Source organism: Hyaena hyaena, unplaced genomic scaffold, assembly GCF_003009895.1.
Source record: "Hyaena hyaena isolate Hyena2069 unplaced genomic scaffold, ASM300989v1 scaffold_92, whole genome shotgun sequence".
Lineage (NCBI taxonomy): Eukaryota > Metazoa > Chordata > Mammalia > Carnivora > Hyaenidae > Hyaena > Hyaena hyaena.
The window spans coordinates 2,242,466-2,255,561 of record NW_024080723.1 but is presented as its reverse complement, the minus strand read 5'-3'; the positions used below and the strand labels follow the sequence as shown (position 1 = coordinate 2,255,561).

General features: G+C 32.2%; 1 protein-coding gene across 1 annotated transcript in view; it reads left to right on the top strand.

Annotated features, from left to right (window-relative positions):
• The window catches only part of TMEFF2 (transmembrane protein with EGF like and two follistatin like domains 2), a 228,210-nt gene that overhangs the window by 78,768 nt on the left and 136,346 nt on the right, over positions 1 to 13,096 (top strand). The window lies entirely within an intron of this gene.

The window sequence follows — 13,096 nt, the reverse complement described above, 5'->3', positions numbered from 1 at the left end:
GAGGGGGTTTTGTAAGACAACAGAAGATAAACAAGACCTCTGTTAATTTCCCTTGTTGTTTTGTGATTCCTTGACTATCCAACACTACTCATATATTGAGGCAATTCTCTTTGAGATACAGAAATGTTGTCTTACTGAAGCTTATTCATTCATGCTGTCGCATGTGCAGAGGTCATTTGAGTTCTTTTATTTGGGAAATTAACAGAGATCTCAGTGTCTTATAAACCTAGAATAGTTATCTTGTGAATACATGCACATTTTCCAGGTTTACAAAAAACTTTGACCCTTGTTTTGATAGACTATTTTATCAGCACATAATATCATACCCTTTGGGCATTCCTGCTTTAGAAAAGCTATTGTTTCCCAATTATCGTTCTTAATTTTTCACAAATGATTGTAACCAGTCTAAGTATTGCACCAGTATTCATGGTAAGATTTAGAATATTATTTTAAGTCAATTTAAGAACCTTAAAAAAATCTAGTAAGAGAATAATTTCCTATGTAATCAGTTGAAATAAAGAAAGAAATTCTGAAGATTTTTCTTTTACTTTTGTATCAATTCATCAAGATATTAAGATTTTTTATTTCATGTAATGCTGAAGCACTCAGAATCTATGACTCAATTGATCTGTATATAGTTTAATAGTCCCTTTATCCTAAGTATATTTAGCCTTAATATTATTTGTACTTAACATAGGTAATATTTCCTTATTCAAAAACTTTTAATAGCTCCCCAATCAATAGATAATAAAGTCCAAACACCTTAGTGGGGTTTTTTCCCCAAAATACTTAGACCATGTTTTAACTCCCTTTACTTTCACTATTACTTACCAAATACTAGCTATATAATACAAACCATACTATTGACTCTGTTTGATTCCCTCCAAAGTATTTCTCACGTAACTCTTACCTATTGGAAATGTTAAACCCCTTGACTTCTGTAAAAGTCCAGCCCATTCAAATCAAACATGAAGACCAAATGCCATCATCTCCATTAAAGTTCTCTTGATTCAATGATTTGGAAATATTTTTCATTTCCCTGCTACTGTAAGACTTTTTATCACTGTTGACATACCTCTTACATTTTGTCTGGAATTATAGTTAGGTTTTATGTGTTTTAGTTCTTCTATTTGTAAGCTTCATAAGGGCTGGGACCATATACACTTCATCTTAGACTCTCCCAAACACTAAAAAAGTGTCGTGCATACAGGGAGTATCTAAAATAAAGTTTATTATTTTGAATGAATAAATTTCACACTCTCACATGTAGATTATTTTTAAAAAGTCATCATAAAAAGAGTATAATGTGTCCTTCATTAAGTAAGTTAATTAACAAAGAAATTAGTAAATCATGTACCTCTTTCAAAAATGACGTAAGCTAAGCAGTGGCAGTGTTTCAGGAAAGGAAAACACATGAAATGGTAGCTTTCTTATAACACCTTGTCACCTGTTTATTATATAAAATAATGAGAAACAAAAAAATCCACAAAAAAATTATTTTTACCTGCATTATTGAAAGATAACCCCCAAATATGCCAAGATACATTTTTAAACCTCCAAAGAGCACAGTTTATATATTTTTCCATAGTTTGTGTTTTCTTAATAGTAATTTGCCATGACCTTATTTTGATATCAATCAATAGGCTTCTCAAACATCAAGTAAAATAATTGCCTAACATTCCTCTATTGTTTATATAACCCCTGTTCTTAGATATTTCAGATCCTTGTTTTTCACTATGCCTAAATCACTTTAACCTGTATCTAGGGGATCTAATCTTTATGCTCATTTTAGTTACTTGGGATAAATTCCTAATTTATGTTATATATATATATATATATATATAAATGTTAAAGCCATTAATATGCATTGATAACTTGCCCTTCAAGCATTTTTTATTCATTTGCTAATTTCTATTGGCAGCAGGAGTATTTTAGAGTGCCCAGTATGACTTTCTTAAACATCCTTTTTCTAACTCAAGCTGCATTTTCTAAAGTATTCTTCCATTTTGGTATATAATTCTTATCTGCTTGGAAGACATTAGATGAGGATCTTCCTGCAGAAAAAGCAATGGGGATAAGGATATAATAACTCAAATTCTCTTTTATTTTATAATTTCTACATGTCTGAAAATACATGCTTTGTAGTTGCATCATGACACAGTAATGACAGATAGTATATGGTGACTCAGTATTGCAACTTGAGAAATGACAAATGAATTAAAGAAGCATACCATTGTATTTTAGTATTCCAGTTCTGGAGTTATCTTGCCTAGTTAAACTGTTAACAGCCACTTACTATTGTGTGATGTTGGGCCCCACACATAATAGCTCTTAGCTTTCATTTCTGTATTCACAAAATAGAAAAAACAAGGGCACCTTCTTAGAAGGGTATTGTGAAAACTGGGTGAGATAATGATAGAAAGTATATTGCCCAGTGCCTGCTATCTAGAAGACCTCTGCAAAATAGGAGCTGTTATTATTTTTACCTACAAATTTGGAAAATAGCAGCCTAAAACACAATAAGTGATTATATTTATTGTAAGATGGATTATACTACTTAAGGCAGAGAGGGACATGCAAAAACAATATTAAACTTAGGTTCGCTTCTGTAATAATTCATGGAATACATATAAATAATCAACTTCTATCTCATGAACATTGAAATAATTTGGTTAAAAAAATGTGTCATTTTGGAATAGGTCAAATGAAAAAAAGTATGTTGCTCGACATTACAACATCAATTAAACTTCTTATGAATATTTAAAATATTCTGGTCATAATTCATGTGGTAAAATCCAAAAACAGCCTTTTCAATAAATGAAAATTTTCCAGGTCAAATCTTTTCACGATATTCATACATATTTTCTTGTCTTGAGTTAACATGAGTCAGGGTTACAATTTCACCTATAACTAACTTAAAGAAATAAGACAGTTATAAAGAAAAGAACTGCCTTTCATAACACAAATATAGAATTAAACTGTCAAGACTTGAATGTTCAATAAACTACATGTAGAGTAAGATTTTTTTAATTCAAATAATTTTCTTAAAATATGATAGGAAATGAATGTATTGACCAGAAAATTTTGACAATCAGTTGCAGAATGGCTGAATTTTAATGAAAGGCTCTAAGAAAAAAAATGATAAAATGAATGTGCTGTTTTCTTTTAAATCATTTACAGCTGAATAATTTATGTTACCTTTAATTCATCAAGTTAAATTATCCATGATGAATACAATATGAATAGAAGAGGTTTAAAATTGTCAGAATTTTACATTAAAATGTTTGCCAATAACCACTTTTTGTTTTTTTATCACCATTTTAACGGTTTTATATATTGCTATATGATTTAGAAGACTAAGCTAAAGCACACAAGATAATGAGTTTGCAGGGTTATAAATATTTAACCTGTATCTTCAGACATTAAAATAAAATCTCATATAAGTAGGTTTATGTTCTCTCAAAGAAAACTATCCTAGCTGGAAATTATTCTGATGATCAACCACCAAATTTGACCCACCTTATTCTCCCAATTTCTGTGTCTAAGGACATTCTCCAGTTGTCGATGCCAAAAATTCTAGAGTCTTGCCCAAAACCTTTCACTTCTTTTTTTCTCTCAAACTCTGTATCTTATCTATTGGTAAATCCTGCCAGAAGCTACATACAAAATATACATAGTATTCTCCCAAACACTTACAGCTACCACCCTTTCCTAAGCCACCATCATTCTCTCCCTCCCTTGGCCTCTGTCTGTCTCTCCCTGCCTCTTCTCTGATTCAGTCTTTATTTCTTAAAGTAGCCTCTTGATGTTTCTCCCTTCTTTGACATTGCTTTCCTAAAGCCTCTTTCCAATAGAGCAACGAGACTTTTATAAATAAAAGTCAGAATGGTTCACTCCTCTGCTCAAAACTTCCAATGGTTTTCCATCTCATTCAGGGTAAAAATCCAAGTCATGTAATGAACTTAGCAACATTATAATGATCTAACTTCTGCTACATCTCTGATTTTATCCCCTACCATTCTCTTTCCTTTTTCCTCAGCTCTTCTTTAAGCATCTCAAAGTTACAGCAGTTCTGCATATAACACAAAGGCATACAATCTATTTTCATTCCCCTTCTACTGATGACCTCACCATTGATTTGATTTTCACCAAGAGAATCCTGGAATCCAACTCTAAATGCTAACAAACTTACTGCCTGATTCAATATACATAATAATCTGTGATTTATATAGCACTCTGCCAGGTGTTTTATTTGCTGAATTGAAAACAAGGCTACATTCTTAAAAGCTTCTATTAAGAATTACATACTGAGTCACAATTAGGGTTTTGTGAATATATAATTGGCAAAAGAATCAGACAAGGAACAAAGGATAGAGCTGACCCCTCATGGAACTAAAAGATTGCTACAGTTCTGAAATGGAAGCAAGATAGAAACCAACTGTTTTAAAGACAAAGACATGAGGACGCATGGGTGAAGGTGCACACCAAACCTATGGGTCTACATATCATCCAAAATCTATGCATAGGTCGGTGAAGGTACTTATTGGTCAGTCAATCACTAGCAAATGGATATAAGGAAAGGAAATACAGACAGCAACCATATCCATTTTGGCATACTGATGTTCAGGAAAAGGATATCCCTTGGAATCAGGAATAACTATCAGAGAACAGAGTTTTAGGAAAAAATCGTATCCAGAAAGACCATATTCATTGAGAAACTGAGTTACAGGGTGATAAAGATAGTTAATAGAATAATAAAATTCAATTCAAATCAAATTCTGAGTTTCTGGGCAACCAGCTCTAATTCTAAATTAATAGGATATCACTATTCCCATTACTTAGGTCCAGAAGTGATCCTAGGGTTTAGAAGAAAACTCAAAGGAGACCGAGCTTTAATTTTCACACCACAGATGCTCATAGAGAAAAAAAAAAAAATGAGTTTCATTTTAGGAATACACTAAAGGTTGCAATTTCCCATAGTATAGTTAAGAAAAGACTTATTGAAAAAGTGAGAATCAAATAAAAACTTGGGGTGCCTGGGTGGCTCAGTCACTTAAGTGGCTGACTCTTGATTTCAGCTTAGGTTATGATCCCACAATTCTGGAGATTGAGTCTCTCGCACTGGGTTCTGTGCTGATAACGCAGAGCATGCCTGGAATTCTTTTTCTTTCTCTCTCTAGGCCCCACCCCTGCTCACATGCACTTGCTCTCTCTCGCTCTCAAAAATAAAGAAATAAAACTAAAAAAAGATAAAATAAAAAAGAGGTGAAGGAGAATGAGCCACGGAAATACCTGGGAGACAGAGCATTCCAGGTCCTGTTTGAAGAATTACAAGGCTAGTGTGTCTGGAGCAGAGTGAAGAAAGAGAGAAACACGGAAAAGGAGATTGGGATCAGGGCACATCCTGTCCTGAGGGCCTCATACACCACCGGGGTGTAGACTTTGCCCTTTATTGTGAGGGAAATAGAATGCCATTTAGTGGCTTTTAACAGAAGAATATATGATCTGTGTAGTGGTGATAGGCTCATAAGCATGACCTTCATTCCTGGGATAACCATTACAAAATGACTAACTAAAAGCTAAAAGAGAAGCAAATGACTTTAATTTTGTTTCTTCTTATCTTTTATGTGATAATAGTGTCTTACTATATAAACTTCAATAATTCGTGTGTTCTCTTTTATACACATCTCCCTGACACGCTATTCTTGCTTAACATTTCAGCTCCTTCTAATTTTTTAGATCAGTTGTCTAAAGCTAAATTGAATTACATTCATTGAGTCTTTGTATGTACTAGATACTGTACCATATGATTTACATGCAGAATCTCATTTATTCCTCCAACAACTTTAGAATAATCATTATCTTCACTATGTTGATAAGGAAACTGTAATGTGGAGAACTTTGGAATTCCAGTGTGTGTTTTGCCTAAGATTGGCATGATTTGTCTTTGTGGATCTGAGTTCCTCTTCAGGTATCTAGTTTTACTTAGATTCACTAATATTTAGTTAGGAGAAAGTATATTTACCACATTGTACTAGATTTCTAAGCAAGAAGAGAGAGTCTGCTTGTTGCTTGTACAGCCTGAGGTATTGCCTGGCATACAGCATAGCCTAGTGATATAGCACATGTGCATTTGAATCAGAACACAGGGATTCCTATTCCAGATTGTTCATTTAACAACCCTTCATGATTTCCCAGTGTCTCATCTTTTTCTTCTGTAAAATAATGGTACTCAAAGAAGGATCTAAGTCTATAATTCTTTCATTGAATTATTATTTACATACAATGTTGTATTAGTAACAGGTATACATGATAGTGATTCAATATTTTTATATATTATGAAATTTTTCCTCAACAAAATATTAGCAAACAGGATTCAAATTCATCTTAAAACAGTAAAAGGATCATACAGCAAAACAAAAAATCAAAATAATAAAATCAAAAATAAAATAGATTTAAAAATTTAAAATTAAACTAATAAAATATAAATCAATCAATTAATTAACAGATAAGTAAAAGGATCATGCACCATGACCAAGTGGGATTCATTCCAGGGATGCAAGGATAGTTTAATATATGCAAATCAAGCAATGTGATAAACCCCATTAACAAAATGAAGATTAAAGTTCATACGATCATCTCGATGGATGCAAAAAAAGCATTTAACAACATTCAATATGTATTTATGATTAAATCCTCCAAAACATGGAGATAGAGGGAAACTCAACGTAATAAGGGCCATATATGACAAACCCACAGCTAACATCATACTCAACAGTGAAAAGCTAAAATCTTTTCTCTAAGATCAGGAACAAGACAAGGATACCCACTCTTGCCACTTTTATTCAACATAGTATTGGAAGTCCTAGCCAGAGCAATTTGTTAAAAGAATAAAATAAAAGGTATCTACATAAGAAAAGAAGAAGTAAACCTGTCACAATTTGCAGATGGCATGATACTATATATAGAAACCCTAAAATCTCTACAAAAAATGTTGAAACTAATAAAGAAATTCAATAATGTTGCAGGATATAAAATTAACATACAGATTTCTGTTGTATTTCTATAAACTAATAAGGAATTATCAAAAACAGATTAAGAATTAAACAATCCCATTTGCAATATCATTGAAAAGAATAAAATACCTAGAAATAATTTAACTAAGAAGGTGAAAGACATGTATTCTGAAAAGTAAAAGATGTTGATAAAAGAAATTGAAAAGATATACTGTGCTTATGGGTTGGAAGAATTAATACTGCTAAAATTTCTGTACTGTTCAAAACAATTTACAGATTCAGTGCAATCCCTTTCAAAGCCTATAAGATTTTGAGTTCATATTTTAAGGGAAAGAAAAATTAGGTATGGAAGTAAATATTTATTTAGCTGGAAAAGAGAAAACAAAATGAAATTTAAAATACCACAAATATTATAAACTCCAGAAAAAATTAGCAGTGGTTTTGTTTTATGCCTTATAGTCAAAATGACAACTACAGATTGTTAGAAAATACCTGGAGTCAGACTCTCCTTGAAGCCCAGGGATGAAGCAGGTCTTTCTGGACTAAGGTTTCCAGTAGGCCGCTATTCCAACAAAACATCAAGGCCAGCATCAGTTTTTCATCCTCGAAGCCAATCAAGAAATTACCTTGAATTATGTATGGTATACATTTTAAGTGAAACCCGTCTGCTATAGACATTCTCTATATATTGGTTTAATTGAATTAAACTTGAATTAAATTGTGTAGCACATTCCTTGGTATAATATAAAGAGGCTTATTGAATTTAAAACCTTTTTCTTTTCTATTTTAAAACATTTACTAACTTTGATAATAAAAATGTGAACAGAACCATAATCCATTATCAGGATAACATTTCTTTTTTGAACGTTTATCAGAAACTTCTGTCTGTGACATAAAGTGGTATATACCTTTATAATATACTTGAATATGAGTATTGCTTATGAAAACAGTTGGAAAAGCTAAACGCTGTCTAAATTTTTTCCATTAATTAACCTATTTTTATTCAGAAGCACTGTGGTACTAAAATATATTGTTATTCCTAAGGTGCAAAAAAAAAAAAAAAAAAAGTGATTCAGTTGTTACCATGTGGTATGGGAAGACATAGACAGGGTAACAAGACCCTGGCTTCTCGTCCAAGCTTGATTCATACTTGCCAATGTGATTTTAAGCAATTCATTAAATATTTTAGGACACAGATTCCTTAGGTGTAAAAAGAGTCAGTGGGATTAGGTCTACCTAAGTAAGTTGGGAAAAATAAATCTTGAAATGAACATACATCTCTATGTGCTTTTAGTGCCTGAATCTGTTGGGTAGCAGCATAGTCTGAGGCATATGATGCAATTCTGCATGCCAAAATGAGAAAATTGAGTAGAAAACCTTTTTTCCTTTAAACAGCCTTTGAAGCTGCCAGTAATTAATTTGACATAGTTGTTAAAAAACTGAAGCCAATCTCTCTAAGTGGTGGGGATCTGTACATGAGCCATCTGGAACTATCAGATAATCGGGACAATTTGAGTTATGGTTACAAAATTGTGAATAAGGACACTCATTCTAGTCTTAGTTCAAAGGTTTCGGAACACAGAGCATCAGCAATCCAAGTGAAACACAATAGTAACGAGATGTACATACAAAAATACTTGTTTTGAATAAAAACATGGATCTGCAAGCTGTCAGAGCCCCTAATGTCCCAAGCTTCCCAAAGAGTTAGTTCATTGATCTCTCTTCAATGAGTGAACCTGATGAAGTATTACTCAAATACTAAACAAACCAATAATCAAACAAAATCAGCAGGCATGTTGACACTTCTAAAGTACACAATTTAACTATGAATATTACTCAGGTTCTTTTGATTCCTATTTCTAATGTGAGGGGAAAAATACCATTTGTTTGCTCTAAAGATTGAAATAAAAACAACTGGAAAAGACAGAATAAGGGAAGGGAAAAGAAGGAAGTTTGTACTGATTTTTCCTCAATTCACAATGTATGTGCCCTGTGGCTACTACCTGGCTGGTCCTTTGAGAATGTTAACCAAGTGCTAATTAACGTAGGTTTGAAAGTTGACACTGTTGAGACTTTCAAAAATATAATACCCCTGGTTTTAAAAACCAACTCTAAACACAATTTCATACAGGGTTCTATTACTGAAATACTCTGAAAAATTCAAATCAATCCCTATTGAATAACTGAACAAACTAGTATTTTACCAAAATCTTTTTCAGTACTTATTCTAAAAAAAATGTTTGTAGTACTTCGATACATATAATGAATTATGATGATCAGCTGGCAGAAGATATGCTTTTAGAGACCCTATTCTGCTGCCCTTCATAGGATTGCCATTTACCCAGCAGAATAATTCTTCAGGAATTACAGTTTTACTGAACTGTCAATCTAGCTAATTTGTCCTTATATTTCAGACTTGACTTTTCTCACCCAGTTGAGAGAAGAGCAGCAGACTACTTCTGCCTCTTGCTCAGCTGCCCTGCTATACATGAAGTTGGAAAACATGGTGGAACCTTGGTTCACCCTTGTTTCTAAAAATCTCCCATCTAATCAGGAAGCATCTATAAGGAAACTTGGTGTTTCTTTAAGACTTCGTTTCTTAGCACGTTGCCTGCTGTGACTTCAGCACTTTTGGAGCAAATTATTTTAATCCTGAATGGCAAGAAAATTAATTTGAAAACATTGATTTTCTATTGACCGAAAGTTTCAAAATTACGAATAAATAAAATTTTAAAAAGAAGTGTTTTCACAAAGGGAGGTCAGGTTCCATTCAAATAAGATTTGGATTGGGAGCATTTTGCTCAGTAGGATATGACATTACATTTCATACTACTCATTGGGTAAAAAGTCACTTCGTTTTTAAAGAATATATGTTAATGTTTTATTTTAATCTGCTATGGTGGTTAAATTCAAGTTAGGTATTATTTGGGGGGCTATTTCCTACTTTAAAGCATTGTTAAATTATAGTATAGGCTATTAAATGGCAAGAGCAGAATTATATACAAGGGTGTACAATCACCCTTGTATTGGCTAATTGAGGCAAATGTAATTGTCATTGACTGATGTTTGTGACCTTTCTTTTTTTCATTTTTCTTTTCCTCTCAGCTGTTGTTTAAACAGAGAGTGTTATTACCACTTCAGCAAAGCCTAAAGGTGATAACCTGTAACATACATAGAATTGTGGCCTTGCACCTTTTTCACTTCATTTAAAAGATTTTTAGGCCAGCAGGAGCCCTGAATGGGAATATATTTTGTCAGTGATAGATTTCCATAACCCAATTAAAGATAGAAACCTGAAGACCATAAGAGATATTAATAATGGAGGCCAAAGAGCACAATGAAGTACCACTGAGACATGATGACCTATAATTGTCTTCTTCGCCCCACCACAAGAACAAAAGGCAGTACTTAGAATTGCAATGGAAATTTATTCCATTTGGGTTAGAATAAAAATGAACGGTCAAATCTTATGTCTCTGAGAGAAGAGTGTAGGATAGGTCAACTGAAGGTATCTGTTGTATCTTAATATCTATTTGAAATGCTTGAATGAATTATTGTCTAAATTGACAGGTGATTGCTGTCCAAGCTAACAATATATTTCTGTTAGCATAGATCAAAAGAGACTATGTTAAAAAATATATATATACTCTTTATAAGCTTTGGCTGGAGATAAGATGATATGATATATGAATCAGGAAATGAATAAGCTGGAATTATAGCTAAATCCACATAATTCTATTGTGAAATGTCGTTAACTTGCAATTCTTTGCAAAGCATGCTGTGCACACTGTGGTAATTGTGCTTGTAATAAACAATTAAGGCAGCTTCTTACATGGAGAAATGTGCCAGCAATTTTTAAAAAAAAATCATCTCAATAAATACCTAAGGTGAAGTCAATATGATTTTCTTAAGTTGTTTAAAACTGTATGTGCTTATAACTCTTCTGCCTGTGAAATTTACTGTACACACAAATCTAATAATTCAATTCCTTATTAAATATTATATTTGATTATCTAAATACTAAAACATAATAGTAAAAATGATGCAAAAATATATTTATGTTTTTAGAATACTTTTAGAAGACTCAAACTTAAAGATAATACCCAAATTTTAAAGTATTTTTTTTACAATTTTCAAAACAATGAGTACATTTGTAGCCTGAAATTAAACATAGAAGGCTAATTTGAAAGAAATAAGTCATGCAAGAAACATTTTCTTATATGCAGAATGATTATCTAATTTTTAAATACCAAAGAATAAGCCCTTGGAATAGTACTCCTTAAACCATTAAAAAATTCACCTGTCTAATAAATACAGTCACATTTCTATTGTTTTATATTAATGCTTCATCTACATTTATGTATATAAAATTTTCAACTCTAGTTAAAAATCTCTTCATGTAAAAAATTTCAGCTGTCTTTTGGAATGAGTGAGGCCCAATTAATATTCCATTGATTTCATTGTTACTAGATGACCAGGTCACAGCCCGAGTGGAAGAGAAAGTTAAGTAATATCAACTGCCTCCTCTTTAAAAGCAGCAGAACATCCATTCAAATTCTATTGTCTGTGTTCTGTGGAGCAATGTCTTCAAGTACTTTAATAACTCTTCTCCTCATTATGAAAATCTCTTCACAGTTTACAGGGTGAGAACAGAAGACTAAGACATGACCAATTGTCCAAAGCCGCATTTAAGTTACTCATATGACCTATGTATATAACTTAACCTCAAAGTATGGATTATGTCAAAAAATATGAAACATATTTATCTTATATACATTCATTCGTTGGTTATGGCTTCTAAATATTTTGACAATATTTACAAGTTTATTTATTTAATGTTTAAAGTAAGTTACAGAAGACTTTTACTCCCAGCGTGCAGGAAGCACTAGGCTTGAATTAGAAGCCCTAAATTGAATACTCTGATAGTATCTGGCTTTGCCACGAGCTCCTCCCAGGATCATTATGGAAAGTCTTTTGTTTTTTGCCTTTAAAGTGAATTAATGACAAGATTCTATCGATGAGATTTTCTATATTGTAAGGATTTGTGCTGTTATTATTGGTTCTTGTCCTTATTTTTATTTAAAAAAATATTTTCTGTATTTCTTTTTCTGCAAAAAAAGTGTCAGGTTTATGGAGTTTCCCCACAACTTTACAATTTTAATATTATTACTAATACTTTTAAAAACAAAGCTAGAAATTTGTGACCTTATTTGTCATTTTAAAGCACATGATTTTATTGCTAGAATTTATTTTCAAGGCAAGAAAGATAGCTGAATATTTTTCCTTATTGAATTCCATGATGTTGTTACTTCAAAACTTCCTTAGATTTCATTAAGGATTCACCACCATGCCATATATAAGATGCACCCTGGGAAAAATACCTATCTAGTTGGAAAGGTATATTTGCATTCATTTCTGTCCTTCATTAGGATCAATTTTTACTTCATCCATTTATATTTATAAATTTTTAGCTGTCTCCAATAAATATGGTGCTGAAAGGAATTGAATCATATTCCTCTTTAAACTATTATTTAAACGTTATTGTTGATATTGAGGGTTTTGGCTCATTGGCAATATAAACAGCAAGTTCTGAGTCCAAATTGTAAACTCTGTATAATCAATTCTATTGCTCTCTAGGGTTTTAGTTGTAGAATATTGTCAGGCTGAAAACATGGACCTCCTTATGGCTTCAGCTGTTGCCCCTCATTCAGGTTACCTTCTAAGCTCCCATCTTTGTAAAATATGAAGAGAGAAGCTTGAGGACTTTCCCATCTAAATAGAAATGAAAGCTGGCTGTGGAAGAATCAGAACCACGTGGCAAAAAGAAATTAATATTTATTTATTATATTATGTTATATATCATATTATTATAGCAAACCTACACAGAACATAACAAAGGCAAGAAAGAAATGATGAGGATGATAATTTAAGTTGATAGACCATCAGTCATTATAAGGAACAATGTGTATTGGAGGAAAATTCTACTCTGATGTTTAAATTCAACTTTTGTGATCAAATGTTATGCTTATTATAAATGTGAAAACTGCCTTATTTCAGTAAATTTATCATGAGCTTTCAGG